This window comes from Epinephelus fuscoguttatus, linkage group LG14 (genome assembly GCF_011397635.1).
Source record: "Epinephelus fuscoguttatus linkage group LG14, E.fuscoguttatus.final_Chr_v1".
NCBI lineage: Eukaryota > Metazoa > Chordata > Actinopteri > Perciformes > Serranidae > Epinephelus > Epinephelus fuscoguttatus.
In genome coordinates this window covers 16,614,314-16,626,297 of record NC_064765.1, presented here as the reverse complement: position 1 = coordinate 16,626,297, position 11,984 = coordinate 16,614,314, and the positions used below count along the sequence as shown (strand labels likewise).

The window sequence follows — 11,984 nt, the reverse complement described above, 5'->3', positions numbered from 1 at the left end:
CTTATCCTGGAACACGGTCAACTTAGGTGTAACATCATTCCCAGCTGCGGCTGCCGACTCATGAGGTAAATGTAAGGCAGCATTAGCTTAGTACAAACACTAGTACTAGGGTAACACAGTTTGTACAGCCAAAAAACAACATGGCAAACAACAACACTGTAAAACTACGTGCTATTTCCACAGTTCCGTATTTGTACTTAAACAAATGTGACATAATGTGTGTATAAGTGAGCTTTAGAGGTGTTTGTATGCAGATTTTGGTAACTTTGAACAAAACCAGGCTAGCATTCACGCAGTTTCCATTTGTTTTTGCTAAGCTAAGCTAACCAGCTGTTAGCTTCTTACTGTGGAGACACAAGAGTGGTATCGATCTGCTCATATAAGTCTCAGCAATCATATTTTCAGAAATACTGAACTATTCTTTTAAGTAATATACCACAAACATCCAGTGAGTAGGTTTTAGAGGCATTTATTAGCTTAGATAGTAATATTCATAACTGTTTTCATTAGTTTATAATCACCTGAAAATAAGAATCGTTGTGTTTTCCTGATCTTAAAGTGAACCGTTAATATCTACATACAGAGCCAACATTCTCAGTCTGACTTTGTCACATGTTAATGTTTGGTCATGGACTTTCCGCGTTGACTCAAGACGTGCAAGGTACCCTGGGTGCGTTGGTTGTTGATGTTCTGGGATGCCGTCTCAAGTTCTGCCTGTTACATGCATTCTTTCAAAATACACTTCCATTTTCACAGGAAATTTAATATTTACACACAGTCTCTTTCAAAATAAATGCACTATGTCGATACAACACCACGGATTGACTTTTTTTTTCCTTCAACAACTAACACATATGGTTGGGTTTAGGCAACAAAAGCACGTTGTCAGGTTTAGGAAAAAGGAACAGGGTTTGGCTTTAGAATCTTACAGGATGCTAACACCACTCTCCCAGGTGAAAGTCAGTGTTTGTTGGACCCATCCACTGTTAAACTATAACGGCAACCAACCACATAACACGCCAACGTTAAAGGATGCCTTTTTTCATTGCTTTCTGATGCCGCAAGTCACTGCCCAAGCGCCGGATCATGGCAGAGTCTGCCATGTCATTCTACAGTAGCCCAGAAGGAACAAACCAAACACTGGTTCTAGATAGGGCCATTTGTGTTTTCGAGTCAGTCACCATAGTTCTCCTACACACATGGCACACAAGCAAAGTTTCAGTTCTGCAACCTCACCGCTCCCAGACCTTTAAATATACAGAGGTCGTGAAGTTCGTTTGACTTAATGCACTGTGTTGTAATTATATTTTTTTGCAATATTTACATGCTTCAAATTTTCCAACATTGCAAATATGAATTTCACATAGAGACTTGACTGTTTTTTTTCCCCCTGAAACAAACATGAAATGACAACAATTCATTTTCACTGTGTTGTTTTCACTGCTATGTTTCCATTCTGCATCAAACAAGAAGGAATCAATGACTGTGAAACCTGTGAGTCAGACATGACTCCTCATATTACTCTTTGGAAGAGTGTTCAGATGTCTCCTGTGTTCTCAAAACATCCCTTCACGCAAAACGACCTACACATACATGTATGCACAGATTTTGTTATGAAAATCTTGTAACAATAAGTCGCCCCCCTCCTCTACTCAGCTGTGTAGCCCCCATCCCCATCCCTCTCTTTCTCTCCCCTATGGCCTCCTCCACTTAATCCTCCCGCTCATCTGGGAACCACCAGCACCCCTCCATGAAGAGACGCATTGTGCCCAGATTATTTGATTGTTTTCAGATGTTGAAGCTTTCCTACACAAAAGGGGAAGAACAGGGTTTGTCCAAAAGCCCTAGGCTACTTGGCCAATGCATGGACACACAGGGAGGAGGTGGGGGGAGAGAAGGGATCGGCGCGGGGCTCGGGGAGCGGACACACGAGTCAGGAAGTGACCCCTGCAATGCCAGATTACAAACAATGTGCTCTCTCAACTTCTGCAGTCCTCGCTGTGGAACATACCACTTCTGCGACAGCCAAAGGGGTGGCGCTTGTAGGAGGAAGGAAGGATGGTTTCAGCCCTCGCCCTCTCTCTCTCCTTCTCTCTCTTTAATGCTGCATCCATTCAGTGAGTGGCGGAGGGAGTAGGTGGGGTGGGGGTAGTCGGGCCAGGAAGGCACTTCACTGATGAAAAGTCGCCACATGGAAATGGATGAGAAGTGGGCTGAGGTGGGGGTGGTGGAGGGGTGAGTGAGAGAAGGGCGGGAATTGGCTCGCGCTACCAGCAGACATGAACTGGGGATGTAAAGGGGAAGAAAGGGAGGGAGGTGAAGGATGAGAGGCATGGAAGGAGAGAAAGGATAAGGATGGCAATGGGGAATGCAAGAATAGGGGAAGTAAGCGTAACGGTGAGGGAGGAATGCCAAAAAGTAATGGTCTGATTCAGGGCTTGTCAAGCATGGAGTCCCGTGCCTGTCAAATAGCATGTAACCAACAACCTTTTCCCTCCGTCTGATGGTAGAATAGTGTGGAAGGGAAGCAGCGCGTTAACACTGAATGGAGCTTTTGTTCTGGGGGGTTGTTGTGTCTTTACATTTGACCAAGGCTGCAGATTAAACTGACTTTGCATGAGGCGAGCATCCCATTCTCTCCCACACCAAACCGTCCGTCTCTTTATCCCATTTTCCTGCACTTGCCTCCTTTTGTCCCTCCTTCACTTGCCCACCTCACCCCCTAAGAAAAGGTTACTAGTGTCACGTTCGTCCTATCTGTGCCGTGTTTGTTCACATAAAGACAACCTGGCATTTTCTGTCAATTCTTGTCAAGTGGAGAGAGAAAAGAGCCTAAGCAAATCTCCTGATAAATGAAAGAAAAAGACCCGGATGGGGACACGCACACAACACACACACACACACCATCACGCACACTCCACCCCCGTCTGCACTGTCATGTGTGACTCACAGTGCATCGCAGCACCGTATGAACTTCAAAAAGAGGCTGGCTGTACATTCACAGTGTATTCAACCCCTGCTCTTTAAATAGCTCAGCCTCCTCCGAACAGAAAAAAAGTCCATGCATTAAAAATGACTGAATCATACAAGAATTAAAGAGGCAGAGAACATCTTTTCACATAATGTAGCAGCGATGCACAGACAATGCTAGCTTGTCTTGGTGTAAGCCTACGTCTATTCATGTGAGCGAGGTAGCACATGTATGTAGAGAATACGCACAGTATGTCCTATGTGTGTCTTACACTGATTTATGTGGGTGTGTGTTTAGTACAATGTTAATGAGGTCATAGGTTAGTTCATATTTCTTAAAAAGTCAACATACAGTACACACATATCTGCACTGTATGACCACCTATAAGTGCCTGTATGCACATATGGGTAAGAATATACGTGCCTACACATGTCGTATTTGCGATCGAGCATATATGTGTGTTTCCGAACTGTGTGTTGTTTGTCTAAATGTGTGTGTGTGTGTGTGTTCTGGAATGCACCTGGCCTGATAGGCAGGCAGAGGAATGCTGAATACTGTCTCTCGCCCAGGGAGGCAGGACTGGAATGTGGCCCAGGCCCTATTCTTCTCTCTGCTGCACAGCACAGGAGAGCTGCAGGTTCATACACACACTCACACACACACACACACACACACACACACACACATGGTTGCACATCCAGTCCTGAGGCCTGATTCTGCTCGCAGCCAAGGTTCCACGTGCACCTGTGTGTCTGTGTGCATATGTGTGTTCTTGGGGAGGGGGGGTAAAAGTACTTCCCTGCCTGCCTGTGAGTGTGTGTGTGCGTACTTGAATGAACAAACTTCTCCAGAGTGCAACCTGAGAGCAATTAATTTTTCCTTTCGAGGCAGGAGCTGTGTAATTTTCATTGCTTCACGCATTGTTATTAAGTCGTTCGATGGTGCTGCAAATTCCAACCAACAAAGTGAGCTTACTGCGCCTTTTAAAACTTGCCAGATCCGCTGTCCCCTTCACTTCAACCCCCTCCAATCCAGACACACTCCACTGACGGTCAAATCCTTAAAACACGGCATCTGAGAAACCAAGTCACTGGGCTCTAATTTTATTGTGTGACACCAAATTTAGACTTTAGATGTGACCACAATGGAGATTTGGCTGCATTATACAGTCTATCTATGTGCTGCATACAGTATAGATCAGTGTCAACTCTGCGAAACTGTCCCAGAGTTACACAATAGCCAACTTGAATCAAAGTAAACAAGAACATAAACTTTCATTTCCATCCAAACAGGAGTGTGTCAGCGTTTTCCTCTCTTCCTGCTGTGGTGGTATATGAAACGCTATCCATTCTCTCCTTGGCCCTCGGAGCTGCCTCTGGCCTGAGCTCACTACATAGCACTCAGATCAAAGAGTTAATTAAAGGAAGTATGGGGGAAGTTGGCCTCCATGGTTTATATGTCTGTCACCCGCCAGCACACATGCAGCCCTGGAAAACTAGGCTTCTTAATTGATCGGGAGTAATTAGCCTGTTTCCTACAGAAAGTATGGCTTTAAAGGTTCCTGACAAATCTGGACTATCATGATGAAGTTCAGCTCTCTGAGGAGCCAAAAGATGTTTGGATGTATTTGTCCAGAAATTGGAGTCAATTTAACACAACTATTATTCATTCCCGTAAGCACTGTCAGAAACCACAGATGCTTGGTTGCTGTAAGTGTGGCCACTCGGGAATGACCATGCCACAAAACCAATCACATGCTCTCAGTCAAAAGTCCCTTGACATGATTTCAGAGAAAGGAAGACAGCAGTTGGTCACTCTAAATCCACCAAAAGTTTGCTTTTATTTTTCTAAAAGAGGAGCTATGAAAAAAAAGAGAAAGAGAAGAAGACGGTCCACATAGTGCCGTCATTCAGAGCCAATTTACTGCATGGCAGTCTTGAGACTTGCAGAGCCAATTGATTTTTGCATCGCTTTTTTGATCTCGCGCCAGGATCTCTGGACTGTTTTCCTCAAATGGGGCAAATAAACAGGGTCTGTATGTTTGTTTGGAATGAGGAGAGGAACTGAGAATACAGAGGAGAAGGGAGGAGAGAAAAAAGGGGACGTGGTCGAGAGTGAATGGAGGGAAGTGGGAGACGGAGGGGTAAAAGCGGTGGGAGTAATTCTACTATTAGAGCCTGTTGCATTGACTCTGACCGTGGCCTGAAAGCCAAATCAAAACGTTTCCATTCACACTGGAAGTGGCTTTATGTGGGCTGACAGTAGCACTGGGCTGTATGACAGAGCTTGGGTGTCACATGGCCACAGCTTCTTCCTAGCTCTGCTGCTTCTTCTATTCATCTATAATGATTTTCACTTGTTTAAAATTCCATTGTTTATTGTTTACACATGCAGAGGCCTGCTGTTTATCTGCATAAACGTGTCAGTGTTTGCAGATGAATACGGTTTTATGTATCAGCCTATATGTACCTGAGCTGGGGTGCTTGCATGTACTTGTGATGGATTGTTTGTACATGTGAAAGTGGAAGGGCATCACGTGTAACCATGTAGGTGTGTGAATGAACAAGCAGCAGCTCTGTTGCTAGGTGAAATTTGAACCGCTTCATTGTCAGGGCTTTCTTTTTGGTCTGTGCTGCCATCAAGTGGGTGAAGGTGGTAAATGTTGTTTATCGTGCAACTAAATGTAATGCTCAAGCACAAGCCTGTGATCGGCACTGTTTCAGTCAAGCTCTTCTCTAGAAGGAGGCCAAGTAGAGGCTGAGTCATGCCCAAGACCAAAGAGAGGTTAGGTCAAAAGGTGTTGCAATGTACTGTAAAACTATAATTTCTACTAATCTGATTATTTTGCATTGGTTCAGGGTTGGAGTGCATGATTTGACACAACAAATATTCATGGCAGCCCACAGTCAAGACAAGTGGGAAATGGGCCACAACACAGGAACCAATTCAACAAAAGGTTCTTATCTACTGTATCTCCAAAAACAACACGCAGCTGACATGTTTTGGGGAAATAAGTGTGGTTAGCTCCCCCTTGTGGCTGATGACATACTGTTCAAGAAACTGGTCCCTGCCCAAAGAATGAATGATGCCTTTTTCTTTATCAACCTGCACTCTGGTGGGGCAGCAAAATAGGGCTGATAATATCCTTATAGGTTCTTATGTTTTTTTAATAATCAGTAATTTATTTTGTTTTCTTTTAAACAGAAAAAAACAGCATAAAATGGAATGCATCATATGGCCATATAAATCTGTAAAAAATAGGGTACAAGATAAATAAAAACAAATAAATAAATGAATCAAATAATCATTGGCAGATGTGAAAATAACTGGATGTCACATGACACATTTCTAAATAATTTTTAAAGATTTGTGCCAGTATGTTATCATATAGTTACATCAAGGACCTTTAATGAAGGAGATGTAATTCACCCACTTAGTATACTATTTCTCCACCTGATTAATATGTCTGCCTGGGGTGCAGGCAACTGTTTAGAGGGACAGGATCGCCTAGGATAACCAAGCCTGAGCAAAATGGGATGTCTAATTTAAAGATCATTTTGATACTCTCATGTATGGCAGACCAGAATATTTGTGCAACAGGGCAGGACCAGTGTGTGCCCACACTCACCCCACACTTCCAGCAGTTTGGGCTGTCTCTTAATTTCACCCTTTCACCTTAAATAAGCCTGTTTTTGATTTGAAGTGGTCCAGACAAATTTGAAAAAGTACATCCAGCCCTGTAATTCTGTATATGTGGATGAGCTTTCTGTTAAACATCTAAAAAAAATGTATGGGCAACTATATTATCCAAACCACTGTTTTGAAGGTGAAAACAAAGGCTGACACTCCAGAAAGATAGAAATAGAGATAAATAAATAGAAATATAGTAAAGTTCTGTAACAGAAAGACATATATTCCCAGCTTCATTGTTTTTGCATAGTTTCCCATCCACAACTGTGGCGTAATTATATGAATTTATATCAATTTAAAACATTTATCAACTCGTGTTCTTGTAGCAGACTCAGACAGGTCATCAACAACATCAGATTTTCTCTCATTAATGTGGACAATATGTAATTTAGTCTTCATTTTCCACATGTCTGCAAACTTGCAATCCACAACATTTTTGCGCTCATGCTTTCATATCTTTAAAAGAGCACGATTCCTGGACTCAAACTCCACCAACATTACTATCATTGTTGATATTGCTGTTGCAGGTATTTTCTCTATCACGGGCCCGTAAAGTTGGCTTCTGCACCACACTCGTGGTTTGGATAATGTTAAAAAAAATATATGTTTAAGCTGTATTGAAACACCCTTTAATAGATTCCATATTTCTCCTTTTTTATCTGACAAGGTGCAGAACATTTGGTCTTTAACTCTTGAATTAAATGACTGCACCTGTGTGTATAGCAAGCTGTGAATACGTTGATTTTATATCATAGGCTTTTTAAATGCAGCACGTTTATGTGTCCATGTACAGCCCTCAGCTTTGTTTTTAAATCCTAGTAACAGAACTATTTCAGGGCATACATTTTGACTTATGGAGGAAAACCACAGGCGTGACTAATAACATTAATGATACCAGCATGTGCAGTAACAGAGCCCTGGCACTGGTATACACTTGGACTGGTATGCGCCCATTATAGTTATTAGTTACACCTGTGAACTCATTGTAAATAAATAAATAAATAAATAAATAAATAAATAGAAATAAATAAAGGCTGTTCCCAGCTTCCCCACCAGTAGGCAGTGTGTGTCCCTTAGGCCCAACTAGCAAAGATGTGATTTGTGTCTTCATCTTCTGTCTCTCTTCACCACTGGAATATGTCCACTTTATTTTTTCATTCCCTACAGTACAATTGCAGCTAACGGTGTCACTTATAATCTTGTTGCAACAGATCAACCTGCACGAGCCCCAAAACCATACAACCGTCCGACTTCCGCGTCACGTGCCCCTCTTTATTAAGGGTACACAGGTGGATTTACACGTTCTCACCGAGTTGCGCACAGGTAGGGACATTTTCTGAACCATACAGTCAAGTCTATGACGTAAAAATTGTGGATAATGGTTGAAGTTGGGTTTAGAGATATTGGGTTTAGACAAAAGTCACGACTACCTCAACTTTATTCATAAATAATTCACAGCACCGCCCGGCGGACACGTTCAGTGGCACAAATCAAACGCACACCAAGCAACGGCACGTCCAACAAGTGCATCCAGTGAAGCTGGCTAAAAATGATGGGAATTATTGGTCAAAAAACGGAACTTTAATTAAAATGTGGTGTTTAAAACAGGGAAAAATAAAGACACTATGATGAAAGAAGTTTCCAAGCTGGAGAAGTTGGGTTTTATTCCTCGAAAAGCCGTCAGCACACGAAGAAGATGCTAGCTAGCAAGACCAGACGCGGCTAAGGTAAGTTTAATTGGTTACACCTACTTCTTTGTAACGTGTGTCTTCCTCAATGGTACTCTGAAGTTGACTGTATAAGATGTGTCCGTCATGGTTGTACATGCTGCACCCGCCGTGGTGTCCACTTGTTTGGTTTTATGAAGTGGTTTAATCCTGGTTCAGTTTGATAGGCTAACTGAAGTCAGGCTTTTCTAAGCAATTTAAGCCCTGCCTCTCTGGACACCCTGCTGGTCTCTGGTGCACATCTAGGTGCATGTCTTTAGGGCCTGTTCACTTTGCTTATTAAATCCTAGGCAAAGTAAGGGGCATATAGTAAAGGGTTGTATTCAGTAGCTTAATCAATATGGGCTTGTTTTGGGCGTAACCTGAACTGAACCAATCAGAGCTGTGTCTCTAATTCCAGTGTGTAGGATGATATAGTGGCAGACATGGGATATAATAAGTTAGTTTTCTTTAGTGTATATTAATTCATTCATTCATTCATTTTCCGTAACCGCTTATCCTGTTAGGGGTCGCAGGGGGCTGGAGCCTATCCCAGCTAACACTGGGCGAGTGACAGGGTACACCCTGGACAGGTCACCAGACTATCACAGGGCTGACACATAGAGACAGACAACCATTCACATTCACACCTACGGACAATTTAGAGTCACCAATTAGCCTGCATGTCTTTGGACTGTGGGAGGAAGCTGGAGCACCCAGAGAAAACCCACACTGACACTGGGAGAACATACAAGCTCGGCACAGAGGGGCTCCCCCACCCTGGGTTCAAACCAAAACCCTCTTGCTGTGAGGTGACAATGCTAACCAACGTGCCGGCAGTTCTGGCAGTGTATAATCATAGTGCAGTGTACATAGTAGTGTATAATCACCTGAAAATGAGAGTCATAGTGTGTTTGTTACCTTATAATCAGCTTTTTATATCTACTTAGGGATCGGGTCCTCCTCTGCAGAGATCTGCCATATTTATACAGGAGCCCAGAATGGACAAGCCAGAGAGCCATTCACTTTTTGCATTGGCCTCTGTAGTTAATAGCCCCTCCGCAATCAGCAGTGTTGGGGAACACAGATTTTGACATGTATTCTTGCTTTATTCACTGCCTTGTTGAGTTTTCAATTCAGTTCAGTTCAATTCAAACAACTTAATTTGTCCCAAAATAGGGCAATCCAGTTTACAGTCTCCAGCAGAATATCAGTCACAATCAATATCCTCTCACTCACTCACTTCACTCTGTCAGTGCAACAAATTTGCATGAACCCAGAGATAGCAGCAAACATCCAGGGCCCATACATTGCCCATAGTGCAATGAAACACACAAAAGATGCTGCTGCTACAGTTTTACTTGGTCTGGTTGGTAAAACCAATAGTTTCTGGTGACAGATGTTCCATTTGAAGCTTGTCTACTTGTGCTACTAATCATGCTACTTTTTAGGATCTGTAATTTTTACTTTTGGATCCAGCTTCACAAAGAGTTCACTATCGCTATATGTCTAATCCAGTTAGACTTCAGATAGACATCTATGCTACATTCATCTGCTTCAGAAAGCAGTTCTAGACCATCCTGAGCAGGTAAAGTTTACCATGAATTTTGGGGAATGAACTGCTTTATTCAGTGTTTTTAATGGGTTAAATCAGCGAGTCCATTTGTTTTTGAGAAGAAGGACCCTCTGCTGGTAATTCAGCTCCTGCTAAAAACCTCCTGAATGTCTGGAGTGTCAGTCATCCGAGAGAAAAGTGAGTACAGATTAGGCGCCCGTCTCTGACATACTAAGCAGCTTCAGGGAAACACTGTTTTATAATGTGAAACTGCTTTATTCAGTGTTTCTATTGGTTTAATCACCAGGTCAGTTCATTTCAGAGAGAAAGAGAAAACATTTGCATCTTCACATCACGTGGAGTTCAATTTTGGGGAACTTTGACCACTGAAGTCGCAGCCTCAACCATTAACAAAATACTCTATGTGTGGAGAAGACATTGATTGTTGCCAGCTCATATTGTGATATTGGCCATGAAAAATACAAGGTGCCCCACTTGAGAGATGCTGCCTGGCTGGCAGTGAGTCAGGAGTCAGGTATGGAATGTAAGAAAATGAAAATGTACCAATGATATCATATTTTATGGTATTTAATAGCAAGCTAGCTAATATTAGCTAGAAAGCAAGCCATCACTGCCCACATTCAGCATAAATACCTACCTGGCAGGTGATGGTCGCTCTCAGCAGGAATTGTGTGCTTCTCCAATTTGCTGAATCTGCCGTGTAAATATCAATACGGCAGGTGCAGGCACACCTGGCTTTTAAAGGTAATGGGAGATGACACTGATTTGGTAAATTCATGTCATGCCCAAAACACAGCAATGATGAATTAAGCAACTAAATACAACCCCTTTGCCCCTTGCGCCTTACTTTGCACTCAGATTATGCGGCGTCTAACTAGCATAATGGAGTTGGACATGTCTAAATGCCCTTGCTGTACTGTCACATGAATTGTGTGTACTGTGATTTTGTTATGTAGGTAGATTCTGTAAACATGACATCTATTGCATGTCTTTCCATGGGGGTAGAGGATTCTCTCCTTAGTCGCTCTTCCTGAGGCTTCTTCCATTTTATTTTTCCCTGTTTAAGTTTTTGTGTGGAGGGAGTTTTTCGTTATATGAGGGTCCAAAGACAGAGGGTGTTGTATGTTATAAAACCCTCTGAGGCAGATTGTGATTTGTGATATTGGGCTATATAGATAAAAGTGAATTGAACTTACGACCATTTTAGACCATGCGCTTTAGTTCGTTTAAGAAGGGCCCATTGACTTGAGACCAGATTTTGTTGGTCAGTGGCATATTGCTGTTTGCTACTTCAAAATGGCAAGTATCACCTTGGTTGTAGCTGTGATGACGACTGAAACGGTCTGAAACTAGCAATGACATTTCCGCTGTGCTGTGTGCTGCTTTGCATTGGCTGTAAGATAGTGCCCCACATGTCTTTGGTTTGTTAATAGTAGCATAGCATTGTTACACCAAGTCTCAACTGGTAACCTTAGCTTAGGCTAGCAATTGATAAGCATGACAGGGTTGTGTCCAGCACAGTGTTGTATCTAGTATGGTCAGAAATGTGTAATTGTAGTTTCTAGAAGGCATAATGAAATTGGGCTGTCAGTTTAGGTGATAGCGACTTTTGGCGTGTGATTAGTTGATCAACATGAATCTCAAGCAACTTGAAATGTGACCAACTTATGACCCTGCTGTTTGCCCCGGTTATTTATGTTTTGGCATTTTCAGTATTTTGGATTTTGGATCTGTTTATTAACATTCTTATACTTGCACATTTATTGATACTTTGTTGTTGCAGTCTATACTGCGTGTTTTACTGCAACTGCGGCACAAGACTTTCCCTTGGGATAAAGTTCTATCTGACATATCCTGTCTTATTGAATAACCTGACAATTGTCAAAAGCTTATTTGACTTAGCTCACTTTTTCTTAAACAATCTAGTAAATGGCTTTCATGTGAGGATTTGCAGCTTTTCTCTGTGTTAATGGATAACTTAGGTATTTTTCAACCTGGGCCCTATTTCCCCATGTGTATGTGTGCATATGATTCATAGGTA

At 42.3% G+C, this 11,984-nt stretch overlaps 1 protein-coding gene across 1 annotated transcript in view; it reads left to right on the top strand.

Annotated features, from left to right (window-relative positions):
- The first annotated feature begins 8,237 nt into the window (after positions 1-8,237).
- The window catches only part of meis2a (Meis homeobox 2a), a 229,812-nt gene continuing 226,065 nt past the window's right edge, over positions 8,238-11,984 (top strand). The window contains exon 1 of the mRNA XM_049596479.1: positions 8,238-8,388. The gene's annotated coding sequence lies outside the window, so the exon portion shown is untranslated. The remainder of the gene's footprint in view (positions 8,389-11,984) is intronic.